The sequence below is a fragment of the Lolium rigidum genome, chromosome 4 (assembly GCF_022539505.1).
Source record: "Lolium rigidum isolate FL_2022 chromosome 4, APGP_CSIRO_Lrig_0.1, whole genome shotgun sequence".
NCBI lineage: Eukaryota > Viridiplantae > Streptophyta > Magnoliopsida > Poales > Poaceae > Lolium > Lolium rigidum.
In genome coordinates this window covers 213,042,215-213,047,829 of record NC_061511.1, presented here as the reverse complement: position 1 = coordinate 213,047,829, position 5,615 = coordinate 213,042,215, and the positions used below count along the sequence as shown (strand labels likewise).

General features: G+C 49.7%; 1 long non-coding RNA gene across 1 annotated transcript; it reads right to left on the bottom strand.

Moving 5' to 3' along the window:
• Positions 1 to 611: 611 nt before the first annotated feature.
• Positions 612 to 1,375, bottom strand: LOC124649357. The gene is made up of 2 exons (XR_006986622.1): positions 992 to 1,375; positions 612 to 846 (listed from the first exon to the last, which is right to left on the bottom strand). It is a non-coding gene; the product is annotated as an uncharacterized LOC124649357 (long non-coding RNA).
• Between the last annotated feature and the right edge of the window lie 4,240 nt (positions 1,376 to 5,615).

Here is a 5,615-nt window from a genome sequence, read left to right as displayed (position 1 = left end):
TATAATTTTTTTCTTTCGTCGGTATTGAGATGTTTAGGTATTTCTAAGTTATTAGTTAGAACTTAGAACAGCCATATTTTTGATAATGTACAATTCAAGCCATATTTTCGATAATGTATATTATTAAGATGAACAGTAGAGGTTTTCAGAGGAAGCAATTACAGATCATCAGGAAATAAGTATCAGACAACAATTAGTAAATAAAAACTGAAGTAGTATATATAATAGACAACTATAAGAAGTTGCACTACCTTTCTGGAGCATCAACTATTTGTCCTTACTGATTTCTAATTGGATTCGCTACTACTTCAGCACCTTTTCCTTTTTATATGCACACAAAGATGTATATCATGCAACTGATAGAATAAAAATGGTATGCATAATGGTATAGCTGCATTACTTCATAAAAATAAAACAATTAGCCATAAATCTGAGAACATAAGTCGAAAACAGTAGATTTGTGTAACATATCATTATCAGGAGGGTGAGATTCAGCCAGACCCAAGGATAGTACCTGAGAGAAAATTTTAACATTTTGGAAAGCCATTAGTTCCTCCTTATCCCTTGCCACAGTGCATCTCACTTTTGAGGTCAGTACCAGCTCCCGTCCCTCATACAACTTTCACTAAATTATCATTCAAATGAACCAGATGTATCTCACACGAATCCATATGTAGTAGACAGTTCCAACAAATTCATACCATTTCCCCTCACACGTACCTCACTGTGCTAAGTCCATCCCTAGTACTGCCCAGATATGTCAAAATAGGAAAAGCACATGTTCAGGCTCAAGAATGACACTCAAAACAACCCCATGCGAAAATGGAAATGATTCGGCAAACATCCCTACAGCAAAACCAAACAAGAATTTTGCCATTAGTTTTACCATGTATCAAATGTATCCAAGTACCAAAACTTTGTCTCAAATGCAGTACACTCTAGAGAAAATCACCAAGGAATAGTGAGACATTTTGAACATTGGATTAAGTACCTGAAGTTGATTTATCTTTCTCTTCAAGTATGATTCAATCTTTCTCCTAGGGAACTGTGGGATGCCGTCTTAATCACAGTTTTGCAAATTTAGCTTCCCAATTCTCGTGAGCCTGTAATGTACAAAAAAAAAATGCAGAAAAGCACAAACAGAAGGTCAATAGTACACCTCCTAATGGTAAAGTTTTAACAAGGAGTTTCGGGAAACTCTCAAATTTCAATTCTACTTCAGAAATTACACAAGCCTATCAGTCCACACAAACAGAAGCGCATTATCCGATCCTCTAAAATACTTGCATGTTAAGTGCATCTACAAAATATGCCCATGCTCAGATCCATCCATTCCTATTTAAGAAGGTGCTATTAGTAATGCAACAAAATCACTACATCCATCAGATTCCGTAGCCCAAACACCTCATGGTAAGGCTAACCCAATATCTAACTAACAAATTATATCCGTAGCACCTAGCAGAGCCTCTAAAAACTGTGCAAGAAATTCCAAGGTTTTCTCAGGGAACTTTTCATGTTCAATAGTAAGGTAGAAGGTAATAAAGATACATATTTTTTGATATAGGACTTGCTAAGCACCCAAGAACAATTGCCTTGATCTCTGAATCCTATTAAGAAAACACTCAAACATCAGGAAATTTCCAAGGGAAATCATCTTAAGGAGAAACATTGCTTGATAGAAGGAGTTAACAGTTATGCCTCGAGAACTCACCTTGCTCGATATGGAACTCGTGCTCGACAGCTTGGGCGATGGCACCTGTCAGCTTCTTCCACATCACGAGGCCTCAGGGTGGTTACTCTGTCAGTGGCAGGACAACATGAAGGAAAGCGGCAGCGATGTGCACGGTAGAAGCATGGAGATGAGATTGAAGGACTTGAGACATCAGGAACGTTATACCTTTTTGTACCGGTTGAAGGAAGCTCCATGATCCTCTGAACGGCGATTGCCATTTGACCGATTGGATCGTGCATGGCGGTAGTTTCCATTCCAGGCGCTGACCACCATGGGACTGTAGAAAGAAAGAGTTGGGTGAATTAGGCCACGACTTGGACCTTTGCCTCGTATATCATATAAATAGGTGATTACAAGGTAATGAACCCATATCCAATCTTCACCATAATGGCCCAATCTCCTATACACAGCAGGGCACCAGATATGGTTTGATTGCAGCGATATCAGGAGATATCGTTTTAACTACACCGAATATCTTGAGGATACTCGGTTGTCTAACACTCCCCGCAGTCGCAGCGGGAGACCGACGGACGTTGAGACTGGACCGAAAATCCGGAAACAATGGCGAGGCCAATCCCTTGGTGAAGATATCAGCAAACTGGCGCGACGAAGGCACGTGCAGGACACGGACTTGACCAAGTGCCACTCGATCACGAACAAAATGAAGGTCGATCTCGATGTGCTTGGTGCGCTGATGCTGAACCGGGTTTGTAGACATGTAGACGGCGCTAACATTGTCACAAAACACGATGGTTGCCCGAGGGAGAGGTCGATGAAGCTCCTCCAAGAGTTGTCGGAGCCACGTAGATTCGGCGACGGCGTTGGCGACGGCGCGGTACTCGGCTTCAGCGCTGGAACGAGACACCGTGTGTTGGCGTTTTGAGGACCAAGACACAAGGTTGTCGCCGAGGAAAACGCAGTAGCCGGAGGTGGAGCGACGAGTGTCGGGACAGCCTGCCCAATCTGCGTCCGTGTAGGTGATCAAGGAGTCCGCGGCGGATGGTAGGAGCTGAAGACCGTGGCCGAGGGTTCCTTTGACGTAGCGAAGCACACGTTTGATCAACGCAAGATGTTGGTCTCGCGGATCATGCATGTGGAGGCAGATTTGCTGAACGGCGTAGGCGATGTCCGGACGCGTGAAGGTCAGGTACTGCAGGGCCCCGGCGAGGCTGCGGTACTCCGTGGGATCCGCCACTGGAGAACCAGCGCTGGTGGCGAGCTTGGGCGCGGTGTCGATGGGGGTCGATGAAGACGTGCAAGCCGTCATGCCAGCACGGTCCAAAATCTCGGTGGCGTATTTCTGCTGGGAGAGGAACATCCCAACAGATGTGCGGGTGACAGCGATGCCGAGGAAGTAGTGGAGATCCCCCATGTCGGTCATGGCAAACTCAGAGTTGAGAGCCGCGATGACACGATCGAGTAGTGCTGTCGAGGAAGCTGTCAAGATGATGTCGTCGACGTACAAAAGCAGGTAGGCCGTGCCGAGCGTGCTGTGGAGCACGAAGAGGGACGTGTCGCTCCTGGAACATGTGAAGCCGACCGTGGCGACAAAAGTGGCGAACCGCTGGTACCACGCGCGAGGTGCTTGCTTCAGGCCGTAGAGAGAACGGTTGAGGCGACAAACATGATCCGGGCGAGTGGAGTCGACGAAACCCGTGGGTTGACGACAGTAGACGACCTCGGACAGGGTGCCGTGGAGGAACGCGTTCTTGACGTCGAGTTGACGGATCTTCCAGTTGTGCGAGAGCGCGATGGAGAGGATGACACGAATCGTGGCCGGTTTGACAACCGGACTGAACGTCTCGTCGAAGTCGATGCCAGGTGCCTGAGAGAAGCCGCGGAGCACCCAGCGCGCTTTGTAGCGCTCAAGAGACCCATCGGGGTTGAGCTTGTGGCGGAAGATCCACTTGCCGGTGACGATGTTGGCCTTGTGAGGGGGACGCACAAGATCCCATGTGTTATTAGACACGAGGGCAGCGTACTCGGCCTTCATTGCGTCGAGCCAGTTGGGATCCTTCAGAGCCATCCGAACCGATGTAGGGATCGGCGAGGTGATGCCGGACGCCGCGACGTGGAGGTTCAGGCGCTCGGGAGGACCAATGGTCGTGCCAGCGCGACGGCGAGTCACCATATGGTGAGGAGGTGCAGGCGCAGCTGGGGACGACGGACGGGGAGGCGATGGCGTCGCCGAGCCGGGCGGTGAAGACGCGGGCGATGTCGAGGAGGAGCTCGCGGCAGAGCCCGGGGCAGGCGTCGTTGCCCTGGTTGGAGAAGGGGACGATGCAGCACTCGGGGCAGGCGTGGCGACAGGGGAGGCTGTCGCCGGAGGAGATCGTCCCGGGGCAGTGCGTGGGGCAGTGCTCGGGGCAGATCGCTCGACAGGGCGACGAGGCACATGTGCGGCAGGTAGCGGGCAGGCTGGTGCCACGGCTGCGCCGTCGTCCTGAGATCCAGTCGAGGATGTTTCCTGGAGAAAATCATAAGAGTGCGTAGTGTTCGTTTTGGCGAACGGAAAATTAGTCTCATCAAAAACAACATGCCGAGAGATGATAATTCGACGTGTCGCAATGTCCATGCAGCGGTAACCTTTGTGATTAGAGGGGTAACCGAGAAAGATGCATGGAGTGGAGCGGGGAGACAGTTTATGTTTCATGCTAGAAGCGATATTGGGGTAACAGAGACACCCAAATACGCGGAGGTGAGAGTATGATGGGGAGGTGGAATAGAGGGCGGTGAAGGGACAGGAGGCGGTCGTGGCGGTCGTAGGTAGTCTGTTGAGAAGGTATGTGGCGGCGTGTATAGACTCAGCCCAGAATTTTGGCGGCATGGAGGCTTGAAATAAGAGTGTGCGGGCGATGTCGTTAACTGTCCGAATTACACGCTCAGCCTTGCCGTTTTGCTGGGAAGTATAGGGACACGAGAAGCGTACATGAATACCGTGAGTGGATGCAAAGTCATGGAGGGAGCGATTGTCAAACTCCTTGCCATTGTCACACTGAATTTGTTGGAGCGGTAGTGCAAACTGTGTGTGAACAAGTGCGCGGAACGAAGAAAGAATGCCATAAACTTCAGATTTGCGTCTAAGAGGAAAAGTCCATAAATAATGAGAAAAATCATCAAGTATGACTAAAAAATATTTATAACCCGACATGCTTTCAACCGGAGAAGTCCAGAGATCACAATGCACAAGTTCAAACGGACGCAAAGTACGAGTAGACGAATCTGAAAAAGGAAGACGAACGTGTCGACCAAGTTGACACGCATGACAAAGACTAGACCCTTTTATTTTATTGCATGGGAGCGATGATGATGACGCGAGGCGGCGAAGAGCACCGTGTCCAGGATGCCCGAGGCGGCGATGCCACAGGTCAGGGGCGCCGGCGGTGGAGGTGGTCAAGGCATGGAGGGCGACACCGAGTGGGAGAGTAGGGGTAGAGGTCACCCGTACTGTTACACCGAAGGATCACGGCCTTGGTATGAAGGTCCTTCACAGAGAAACCAAAAGGGTCAAATTCAACGGAGCAACAATTGTCACAGGTGAATTTTCTAACAGAAATTAGATTCTTAATGATGCGAGGAGTGACAAGAACATGTTGTAAATGCAGCGGGCGATTAGGAAAAAAAGAGGGGAGAGAGGCGGAGCCCGAAGCAGTGACGGGGAGAGAAGATCCATCACCGACAACAACATTAGAGAAAGGAGTGTGTGAGGAGAGGGAGTTAAGGATACCCGCATCCGAGGACATGTGTGCGGAGGCGCCCGTGTCCATGTGCCACTCCGTCGGTGGCTGCAGGGTCATCGTGTTGAGCTGGTTGATGAGGGCGGCGGTGTCCCATGACGGGGTGGCATGGGGTGCTGTCGGGGCCGGCGCATACTGGTAGACAG